We start from the raw sequence: 12,500 nt of genomic DNA, 5'->3' as shown, positions 1-12,500 counted from the left end.
TTCATCATCATAAAACATCGAGGGTTCGAAACTTTTTTCCTTTCACATACATATCGTAATTCCTTAATGGAGAAGGTGAAATGGCTGAAAAGAAGTGGTAATAAGAAAAGTTACTCATTCAGGGACTTCCAGTATAGTGAGTGCTATACAGAGAATAGAGTGCCATGTACGAGTATGTATGAAGCTGAGAATATCATATACTCTACTGTAGCACATTTCGTTGTACTGGGAGAAGGTATGCAGCTCTAGTTTATCAGAGAAGAAAACAAATGAAAAGTATATGCCGAAGCTAGCGTTCTCAGTGACGACATAATATACCAGTATTATTTTCGATGTGCCTTTTTTTTTCTTATTTAAAAAAAAAAAAATATGTGGCTTTTCTTATGACATTTTTCGTAATTTCTGTTTCTGACATTATTTTGTGAGGCTTTTCTTGCGAGTGAGTAGAGCAATTTGTAGCTTTTTCTCAGATTTTTTTCTTTTTTGTGTGTGTGTCTCATTTATTCCACATACTATTATTATCAGATGCTTTTTCTCTTCGAGTGAGTAGGAAAGAGTGTGTAATGATGCAGTGCTTCTGGTGATGGGCGAGAGACAATATCCAGACCATCAGTAATGAAGTGTTTAAAGAATCCCTTAGAAGAGGAAAACTAATGGACCCACTAATTTTAATCCCAGTTTTTTAGTACTGTACTTCGGTGTACTTCTGTGTGTGTGTGTGTGTGTGTGTGTGTGTGTGTGTGTGTGTGTGTGTGTGTGTGTGTGTGTGTGTGTGTGTGTGTGTGTGTGTGTCCTACGCACGAAGGATTTACTTCATTCTGACCTCTGAAAAGTATGAAAAGTTGAATAGAGTTGAAATGGTTTTGAAAAGCGGTATGGTCCATTTAGCTAGTACTTTCAAGACTCCACTGAGAGAAATATGAAACGAAATAGAAGAGAAAAAAAAATGATGTCTCTTTAGCAGCGTGTGTGTAAATCGTAAGCCCTGGCTGTGTAATGAAGTAAGAGAGATGTCTTACGGGTTTGAATGTAGAACGATGAGACTGTGCCTCGGAAGTGAAAGGAATGAATTAAATGTTTAAAAGAGGTCTACTGAACCTCAAAAGCTACAAAGTTGTCCCAAGTAGGAAAAATTATAAATCTGTCGTGCTCTCTCTCTCTCTCTCTCTCTCTCTCTCTCTCTCTCTCTCTCTCTCTCTCTCTCTCTCTCTCTCTCTCTCTCTCTCTCTCTCTCTCTCTTTGTTTGTATAGATTTCACTGCGAGTTCATTGTTTATTACTGGTCTGACTGATTCTGGTGCTTTTTTAATATTTATAAATGTGAATAGCTGTCTTACCTGTCTTACCTGTCTTACCTTACATGTTTTATTCACCCTTCGTCAGAACCTTCTCCATTAATCTTTTACGGTCTTTGTCTAATGCCTACATTTTTTTTTTTTTGTTACAGATCCGAAACACACGTGCCCTATCCGAAATACACGTGCCCTTAATCTTTTGACTTCTAAGGGTTCTGTTTAAGCTTAATAAAGAGAAAATTTGGAGTGTGATTTGGAAAGACACTTCAAACAAACAGCAAAAGAAGTGATCAAGTAATTATCTATGCACAGGAAAATCGTCAACAGTTACTCAAATCAAACAAGTGCCGTGCTGTCACTAGCCGTCAGAAAGTTTAGTAGCCATAAAACACCACAGTACTTTCTCTCAGGTTAGGAATATGTTGAAAGCTCTGTGTCATCCACCATGTATCAGGTGGCGGTGCTCAATGATCAGAACAGTGTGCTCAGGTGGCTGTGTTGGTTGGGCCTGACGCTGAAACAACAGGATCATATGGCGTAGGTGTCAATATGTGGAATATTCACATCCTTTCCGTGCAATTTTTACTAGTCCAAAATCAAAATCAGTCTTATTCAAGATGGGAAAGGTGCACCGCGATAGCTGAATGCTAGAGTGAAGAACAAGCTGTCGCGATAAACTCTCATTTTTTTGCCGATTTTACTCATTGATAATTATCCATAATCAACTGCAGAGCTCACTGTATGCATTAAGGTAAAGAAAGTGTACGTTCAGAGTAAAGGAGATGAGCCAGAGAGGGAGAGAGAGAGAGAGAGAGAGGAAGGGAAGAAGTAAAACTGTGGATATAGTGGGATCTTCTGTCCATAACCACACCAAATGGTAGGACGGAACAACATTAAACACAGCAAGTTCTTAATCAGACGGTGATGTTGTAATGAAAGGCCTTGCACACGACCACGCTTGCGAAATAAGGTGATTTAATAGATGAGTTGCTTACATTTAAAAAGGCAGCAACAAGTCTTGTTCTCTCACAGGCTATTGAACTACACAGCTCAACACTAACTACTAATGCAATTTGAAAATATGTGTTAGATATGATAGAGTATATTAGTAGACTAAGAAACATGTTTACAGTTAAAAGGTAAAATGGCTGGATATGTTTTTTTCTTCTTCTTCTTCATCTTCTTCTTCTTCTTCTTCCGTTCTAGGCATTAATTTCTACACATATTAGTTATGGATTTGTCTCCTTCCAGCAGATTCTCATCTGCCGCTACGTATCAGGAGGGAAGAATGTTCTCTTTCCTTTTCTATTTTCATGCACATTTTACCTTTCGTTATTCGTTTACTTCTTAATCCTTGTTTATGTGCCTCTTCTGTATCCTTGGCTACTGGTGACCTCGCTCGTTCGCTTTTACTCTGTTATATTGGTATTCTGACATATTTGATATTATTATATTTCTTCTTCTTCTTCTTCTTCTTCTTCTTCTTCTTCTTCTTCTTCTTCTTCTTCTTCTTCTTCTTCTTCTTCTTCTTCTTCTTCTTCTTCTTCTTCTTCTTCTTCTTCTTCTTCTTCTTCTTCTTCTTCTTCTTCTTCTTCTTCTTCTTCTTCTTCTTCTTCTTCTTCTTCTTCTTCTTCTTCTTCTTCTTCTTCTTCTTCTTCTTCTTCTTCTTCTTCTTCTTCTTCTTCTTCTTCTTCTTCTTCTTCTTCTTCTTCTTCTTCTTCTTCTTCTTCTTCTTCTTCTTCTTCTTCTTCTTCTTCTTCTTCTTCTTCTTCTTCTTCTTCTTCTTCTTCTTCTTCTTCTTCTTCTTCTTCTTCTTCTTCTTCTTCTTCTTCTTCTTCTTCTTCTTCTTCTTCTTCTTCTTCTTCTTCTTCTTCTTCTTCTTCTTCTTCTTCTTCTTCTTCTTCTTCTTCTTCTTCTTCTTCTTCTTCTTCTTCTTCTTCTTCTTATTATTATTATTATTATTATTATTATTATAACAACAACAGCAACAACAGCAACAACAAAACAACAACAACAACAACAACAACAACAACATCAACAACAACAACAACAACAACAACAACAACAACAACAACAACAACAACAACAACAACAACAACAACAACAACAACAACAACAACAACAACAACAACAACAACTACTACTACTACTACTACTACTACTACTACTACTACTACTACTACTACTACTACTACTACTAGTATTGTTATTACTATAGTCATTATTATCATTGCTATTGTTGATTTTTATTGTTGTCATCGTTGCCGTCAATACTATCATTGTTATTGCTGTTCTTATTGTTGTTAATGTTGCTGTTATTATTATTATTATCATTATTATTATTATTATTAGTAGTAGTAGTAGTAGTAGTAGTAGTAATATTGTTATTGTTTTTATTTTTATTATTATTATTAATATTATTATCATTATTATTATTTATTATTATTATTATATTATTATTATTATTCTTGTTATTATTGTTGTTATTATTATTATTATTATTATTATTATTATTATTATTAGTTATTATTATTATTATTATTATTAGAACTACTACTACTACTACTACTACTACTACTACTACTACTACTACTACTACTACTACTACTACTACTGTTACTATTACTAATGTTAGTGGTATTTATTTATTATTTTTTTTACCTTTTTTTTATTTGTATTATTTTACTTAAGTGTGCTCAATATTTTTTTTTTCAATATGTTAGTCAGGAGCTTGTGTGTGTATAGGGGGGGTTGTGTGTGTGTGTGTGTGTGTGTGTGTGTGTGTGTGTGTGTGTGTGTGTGTGTGTGTGTGTGTGTGTGTGTGTGTGTGTGTGTGTGTGTGTGTGTGTGTGTGGGTCTGCATGCGTGTGCCATTCATCACCTCACCTTGGTCAAGATGAATCATGACCTCCAGCTGCTACCCTCATGGAAAGAGGTTTTGGTGTGATAGAGGCTGGTCTGTGGGTAAGAGTGAGGCTTTGCACACCACACCTCATCATTTGCTTAGGAGAGACAGCTACCGCGCCCTATCAGTAAAAAAAAAAAAATCTTTGCAACCTGTGCTATGTGAACCTGTGCCTGTAGAGTAGCACGAGAGGACGCTCTTGGCTGTGTGTGTGTGTGTATGTGTGTGTGTTTGCCTTGGTTATCCCCATGTATAGAGATCTAAGTTCTGTAGAAATATATATTTTTTTGTGATATTGAAATACCTTTTATGGTAAGTGGATAACTGCTGTAAATTTATCTATTTCATGTATCTACCTTTTGGTTTCCTTTTTTATTTACTTATTTATTCATTTATTATCATTTTATTTATTTATTTATTTGTTTATTTATTTATTGCTTTCACTTTGAGATCCTCCCTTTACTCACATGAAGGTTTTCTTGTCCCCGCTCTGGAAACCCTAGTTCCCGGGCTTTTCCTAAGGTACATTGCCATCTACTCTTCCAAGAACACGAAAAAGACGAAAAAGAAAACGAAAAGAGAAAAAATATCCTTTTACCGAAATTCGTAACCTTGCACAAAACTTTACAATTGCACTGAATCACTGCACTCTCAATCGTAAGCTAATAAGAGAAATTCCCAATTCTCTTTCATTTCAGTTCTCCGACTTAGTGCAGCATTTTCTTTTCCTTACGTATTCCGCGCGGCGGCCCTCAGAGCAGCGGTGATAAAGCTGCGGAGAGGACAGAATGCAAAAGATACGTTCCGATGATGCGGGACCCAGGCGAAGAAGCAGGAAGTAGTTCTCTGTGTAAGGCAGAAAGGCAGACGAGACGTAAAACCTTTGATAGCCTGAGACGAAGGTGCCTGAAGGGGAGTCCTTGTGGCCGAGATGGGGGCGTGAGAGGGAGAGGGTCGAAGGAGGCTGGGCGGATGTAGGATACTCGAGGGTATAGGAGACTCGGGGGTAAGAGGTGGGAGGGGCGGAGGGAATGAGGCGTCGTTGTTTGGGATGGTCTTAGTTCTCTTGGGCTGGAAATCACTTTCCTGATTTCCAGTTCGGTGCAAGAGGAACATCAGACATTGTAGGTTTTTCTGTGCTTGCGAGAGAGAGAGAGAGAGAGAGAGAGAGAGAGAGAGAGAGAGAGAGAGAGAGAGAGAGAGAGAGAGAGAGAGAGAGAGAGATTTATCAGAACTCAGAACAGCATTTGATGCTTTATGAAAGAACTTTATGAAAGAATGTAATCTGTATAGAATCAGAGTTCATAATGATGTTATTCTCATTAAGATGAATGAGTTTAATGTTAACCGAAAGTCACTGAACTACGTTCAGTGACTTTCGGTGACAATTGTACCTCACTCAATTTATGAAAATTATATAAAAAAAAAAATCAATATCGATGTGGACTTGTTTGTGTGTCCTGTTGTTTGCTGGCTGCCATATTGTGTTGTCTTGCTGATTCTGGGTTCCTCGGCCACCACCAGAAACTACCGAGCACCTACAAATAAACCTTTTTGTTAGGTTGAAAATATTGTTTCTGACGAGCAATAATTTATGTCTATTATTCCTCTACCATAGATAAGCCTTTCTGGCTGGCTTTATTTTAGTTAGCCTTTTACGGTGATTTTCTTTCTCTTTAGGTTACGTTATGGTTGTTAATGTTGTATAGTATATTTATTACTAACACCATGATTATGTGGTTGACTTTGTCTTATGTTATTTTGTTACCTTTTCAGAGTGAATATTTTTTTTCTCGCAATTGGATGTTTCATCATCATAAACTCTTGCTTCGCTTAGCATGACAGTGTTTTTAGTGACTATCGTCAGTCTACAGTTACTCCTACGTATTCAAGACGGTTGTTTTCTTTATTTTTCAACCTACTTGTGGGTTTTATTGATATAATTTGCTGAGTGTTGAATAAATAACATGACATGTTATACAGTGGCGTCATGAAGACGGCATCCTTTTAATCTGTGGTCTCATTGTCGATTGCCTATATATCTGTGTTTGTTCTGCTTATTTCACTCAATTTATATTATTGTTTATGTCTACTAGCCATAATGAATGTTAAGTAATTGCGTTCTGTAGTAAAATTTTGCAGTTATTGTTGTTGTCATCGCATTATCACGGAATTAATTTCTAGTTTCAATAGAATGATCCACGCGTTGGTATCACAAGAATACTTTTACCAATTCTATACTTGCGAAACCGTCGCCACATACAACATGAAGCCACGTACTTCAGAGCCATCTTGTGACAGGGAAGGAAATGCTTGCTTAGTGTTGTTTCTCCATCACGAGGATTTACTGTTTGTTTATCATTTCTTTTTGCGTCACTTCCCTTACTGACCGTCTACATGTTTTCTGTCAACCACTTCACGTCATGCACTAATCCGTTCGCTTCTCCCATCTCTTCAACCATCGCCTCCACTTACACACTTGTTTTAAATTCACTGAATATTTTCATTCCCATTTTTAATGGACACAGGTGTCAGGGCAACGAATCAATTAAAAAAGTCATTGCTGGCTTAGCAGGAAAGGAGAAAATTCAAGAAGCCATTTCAGCTTGGTAAGTGGCCTGACACAACCGCCTGAGAGCACCTCAAGGTGTGAGAAAAGAAAATAGAGGACGGAAAACTGCCTCAAAGCATACAGGTTTATAAATACACTAGCCTTTGAAGCTCAGCAAGTAAGCGCATTATATTTTATATCTTTATCACATTAGTATATAATTTACTCGTATGTGTCGAGACATATTTGCGTAAATGCTTCTTTAGACTACATATTCTAAAATATATTGCTGCTAACAATTTTAATGTGTAGTCCTCCTTGTTTATTTCACTGTATTCAAACAGCTTTTTTAGATACTCAATTCTCTGTGCACATTTACGTTTGTATTTTTATTGTCAATAAGACTGTTAGGCTATTCGCTATTTGCTTTGTTTTTATTTAGTATTACTTTCATGTTTCGAGTTATTTTGTATTTTTCTTATTTTAATCTCTTTTTTCGATTACTGTAGCTGAATGCTTTTTAATAATTCTTAATGCAACACCCACCAGTGGTGGAGTTTTATTTTATTTTATATATATATTTTTTTTTAAATTGCAACGGCCATAATGTTGTCATATTCCTTTTCACAACCCTGGCCTTTGTATTTTTAGTTTGCACTAGTTGGCGCGCCTCGCCGTTCACACGCCTTCACAAAACTCGCCAGAAGTCCACACATATTAGAGTCATTCCCGGGTAAGGAGCTGCGAATTCTCCACATTCTTTTCATTACCTTAATGGAGGCCGGGCAACGAGAGACAAAAATAGCGCAAATATTCGTGCTGTTGCTGCCGCTTCGTTTTGCTGATCAGAACAGAAGACAAGACTAAATAGAAGTGTTCAGGTCTGGGGATGCTCTGCCTCACCGCTTCTGGGAATGTGACCGTGAGAGGAAGAGAAAACAGAGACAGTGTTTGCACAGATTGGAATGATTAAAAGGGACATAAGATTAATGTATTTTTACCATGAATTTATGATTTGTAAAGTGTGAGGATTCGGGTTTTGTGGAGACTATAGTGGCTGTGCCGAGCACACGTAGAACTCCACTTTAAGAGAATAGTTTGATAGTGAATGATGTTATATTGAGGTTTTTGTTGGGACAGAACCAATATAAAATACTGTGAAATAAAGAGATTGACTCTATATATCGTGTTTAACACTCTTAAGTTAGGAGTAAATGTATAGGTAACTCAGCTCCGACAGTCTTGAAACAAATAATCCTCCCGGAGAAAACTTCCCAAATACAAATGACGCGAAATGAGGAAATTCACTATGTGAAATAAGGAAATTTACTAAATGCCAATACAGCTTAATGCTCGCATCGCAAGATCGGAATCAGGGTACACGTAACTCAGCCTCTACAATGTTATATAAATCGTCCTCCACCTAACAAAAGTATTCACATACAGGTCCTGAACCTGTTCTAATTAAGTGATGATGTAGCGTACTGTAATGCACGTGGTGGCCGTTGTCACCTGCACACCTGATCAGGTAAACAAGTGCCGCAAGGACTGATTGCTGTTTACAAATGGATAGCAATGAATCCCGGAAGCGAGATGACTGACAGGATGCCGCTGCTGATGAGGAGGAATTTAATAATGCTTGTACTACTTTCAATAATGATAAGCAGGGTGATGATGAGGAGGATCAGAATGAGGATAACAACAACAACAACAACAACAACAACAACAACAAAAACAACTACATCAACATAATCATCATCAACATCAATAATAACATCATTAATAATAATAATAATGACAATAATAGCAGATGTTTAATAATAATGATAATAATAATAATAATGATAATAATAATAATAATAATAATAATAATAATAACAATAATAAATATCTACAATATATACAAGGCATATATCCTTGTAAAGTTGGTAGCCGTTAAATAACAGTTACTACTACTACTACTACTACTACTACTACTACTACTACTACTACTACTACTGCTGCTGCTGCTGCTGCTGCTGCTGCTGCTGCTGCTGCTGCTGCTGTACAACTACTGCTGCTACTGCCGCTGATGCTGTTGCTGCTGGTATTGCTGCTACTGGTGCTGCTTCTGTTCCTCCTGCTGGTACTACTTCCAGTAATAATAATAATAATAATAATAATAATAATAATAATAATAATAATAATAATAATGATAATAATAATAATGATAACAATAATAATAATAATAATAATAATAATAATAATAATAATAACTGATAATGATAATAATAATAATAATAATAATAATAATAATAATATAATAATAATAATAATAATAATAATAATGATAATAATGATGATGATGATAATAATAACACTGTCCTTTATTATTATTATTATTATTATTATTATTATTATTATTATTATTATTATTATTATTATTATTACAATGATAACAGTGGCTGTCGCAGTAACACTGACAATATTCGTATCGTTGTTGTTGTTGCTGCTGCTGTTGTACTTGTTGCTCCTGGCATTGTTGACTGTTATTATTTATATCAGCGGTGGTTAGTTGTTGATTTGTTGGTTTGCTTTTGTTTTTGTTGAGATGATGAAAATTGCGACTGTGTGTATTCATGTAGGTGGCGGTGGTGGTTGCGAGGCTGTGGTCGTGATTATGGTGGATATGGTGATGGTAATGAAGGTATTGATAGAATCGGTGATGGCAGTTCATGTAGTGGTGGTGATGATGGCTTGGTGTCGGAGGTAGTTGGCGGAGCAGCAACAGTAGCACCAGCAGCAGCACCAGCACCAGCACCAGCACGTGTGTGTGGTGGAGGTGAATAATTGGCGAGGGTGAGCGACGCGCGGGGCTCGTGCGTCATATCCATCAGGTGATTCAGTGCGTGACAAAAGAATGGAAATAACATGTAAAGTTAAATGAGGGAATATATATCCGACCCCAGCCAGGTAGAGGGAGGCGGGCTGGTGATGTACGGCGCCGCTATGATATTGCCACGTGCTGCTGGAAAATATTCGCGAGATAAACTACATTAAAAGCAGGGAAACAATTATTTGGCTAAAGCTGCCCAATCCATGATATTGATCGTGCTCCTAATGGAAGGAGAAATGTGTTTGCTTGTGAAAAGTGAGGAAAAAACGTGTAAAATTTTGAAAGAAAAATTAATGCCAAATAACGTTTTTAATGCTTTTTTTTTTTTTTTTATCAGCATGAAAAAAAAAAAAAAAATCGGAGGTGAGTCATACGTTTTAGGAATTTTGTGTGAAATGTTTCAGCGTATTCATATGGAAATACAGTGGAAACAAGTTGAAAAATAATGCCCCGGAAAATATACTTCGTGTTACCAGTAATGCACACTCAAGGTATATTATGCATTTTAAACGTGACATCGAATGAAGTTTCGATTTTAACGTTACACTTTATTTTTTTATTTTTCCCCATACGAAGAAATGAATGTTTACTCTGGGAGGTGTGGAAGGTCTTCACCACCACCATTATCATCAGCCTCTGTGAATTCATCGCAACACAAGGGCTTCTCCGAACATTGTCCACTCATCGAAACTTCTTTTTTCATCTCCCCTTTGAAACATATCTGCCTCATTTCCTTTACCAACCTTAGCACTTTTTTCCTTTTAATTATAGTAAAAAATGTCTTCAGCTTTGGGGTGTCTCCTAATCTCGATACTGTTTTCTTATCTCTTCATGTTCTAACAAACATTGTTCTCCTCATGGCCCTTTGGACACTGACATTTTCTTTCTAGGGCTTTGGTTACAAGGTCGAAGGGCCTTTCTGATCTCACTGGAGACCAAAAGATCTTATGGTTGGGTTTTAGTGGATATAAAGGTTGTAGTGAGTGTGTAGAAGAGGGTGTTGTGCTCACAGATGCACTGCACCCTCCTGCACGTGCACATAAATATGAGTGTATGGCTTAGGGAGGGAGGTTCTGTTTGAGAAATGAGAAAAAACCCTAGTGTCTGTAGTCACGCATCATTGGTAATAAACATTGAACAGATACTAGAATACAAAACACCTTTTCCAGGCCAGGGAAGGGGGTGTTGGTTATTGAAGACGTTTCATGTAGGTATTTTTTCCACTTGAAACGAATCCAATTCAAGGAAATAAATGGAATTAATGTCATTTCTTTTTGTTAAGGAAATGTGATGTTATTTGATATGATTTGGCTACTCACATGTACCAAATGTGTCAACTGGGAAGCAAAGACACTTGTGCAGTATTACTAAGAAGCTTCTCTTCTTTATTTTACATCCCATTTATGTGCGTTGTAGTAATAGGTTTGTGGCAATCAGACGTAGTAGTTCTTGGTTGTGTGGTGCCTACCTCACTTATGATAGTACGTATAAAAGATACGCTAATCTACTGGGTACCTGACAAAGAGAATAAGTTACTTAACGGCTACTAGGAAGTGTCACGCACCTGTATATGGGAGTGCCGGCGGAGCCTCGGTACCATAGGATGAGCACCACCCTGTCGTTGGCCAGCGTGGAGGTGACGTCACAGGGCAGACGCGCCTTTTCTTGTACTACAGCCATCGCAGAGGCGTACACTGCTGTGAACAAAGAAAGAGAGAAAGAAAAGGAGTTAGTGAGATCAAGGGAGTTAAAGAGATCGCAAGAAAGAGGGTTAGAAGGAGCGAGGTGGAGATAGTGCCCGCCTAGGAAGGGTAGGAAGGAGGGGACGGAGAGGAAAGTGGGAAAAAGTTTTGAGTGGGTGGTTGAGAGATAGAGCATGAAGTGGAGGAGAGAGCCGGGAAGGGAAGGAAAGGGAAGGGAGCGATTTTCGGATGGAAAAGAAAGACTCCAGTATGAGGAAGAAACAAAGCAAGCAGTGAAGAAAAAAAAGTGTAGTAGGTGAGTGGACGCAGGAAAGGGAGTGGGAAAGTGGATAATGGAAAGGTTGGAGGGGAAAGGGTAGTGGGTGAAATGTGATGGAGCAGAGAAAGAGAGAGAGAGAGAGAGAGAGAGAGAGAGAGAGAGAGAGAGAGAGAGAGAGAGAGAGAGAGAGAGAGAGAGAGGACGAGATGAAGTGAACTAGAGATAGATTGAAATAAACAGAGGGAGAATAGTAGTAGGAAAAGGGCAAAGAGAGAAGGGCAGGGAAAGAGGGACGAAGGGAGATTAAGGTCAGCTCAGGCGACAGAAACGACACAATTACTGGGAATATGACGAGGGTCTTACGGCGGCATCAGCTTGATGTTACGGCGCCCTGGATCAATGCCCCTCCCAGACGCCCGTCTCCCCTACCTCCCTGTCCCTACTAGCCTGGGCCATCACCTCCCTCCATGACCATTGGACAACCCAAACTCTATGGAGTTCCTCAGCGGAGAAGAGGCCGCGGGCTCGTTCAACAATGCAAACGTTTCTCAACTCTATCGAAGTCTTAAATTCCCACGCACTTAAAGGAGGCGCTTATGACACGGTGCTCTCTCCTTTCCACCAGGGACGTCCTTTCCTCTCCTGCACTGCTCACAAAACGAAAATTCACAGTGCAGTTGACGATATAGATGTGAAGGTGTTGCTGCCGTTGCACTCTCAGTCTGGCCTCGTCACTATGGGCATCTGGTGGTGATGGGATGCTCATTGTAATTTCCTGATCGTCAGCAACTCGCCATCCTCAATCACCTCCAAGGAGGAGTGTGTGATATCACACGCTGCCGTGAATGATTTCATGTGTGTGTGTGTATGTGTGTGTGTGTGTGTGTGTGTGTGTGTGTGTGTGTGTGTGTGT

The 12,500-nt window shown here is 38.1% G+C and overlaps 1 protein-coding gene across 2 annotated transcripts in view; it reads right to left on the bottom strand.

The window, feature by feature from the left end:
• Positions 1-11,358, bottom strand: part of LOC135101272 (hemicentin-1-like) — a 193,015-nt gene extending 181,657 nt beyond the window's left edge. For both annotated transcript variants that reach the window (XM_064004976.1, XM_064004975.1), the window contains exon 1: positions 11,190-11,358. The gene's annotated coding sequence lies outside the window, so the exon portion shown is untranslated. The remainder of the gene's footprint in view (positions 1-11,189) is intronic.
• Positions 11,359-12,500: the final 1,142 nt, after the last annotated feature.

Source organism: Scylla paramamosain, chromosome 6 (assembly GCF_035594125.1).
Source record: "Scylla paramamosain isolate STU-SP2022 chromosome 6, ASM3559412v1, whole genome shotgun sequence".
NCBI classification, from domain to species: Eukaryota; Metazoa; Arthropoda; class Malacostraca; order Decapoda; family Portunidae; genus Scylla; species Scylla paramamosain.
Note: the sequence above shows the minus strand (reverse complement) of the source record. Positions and strands in the feature narration are given on the sequence as shown.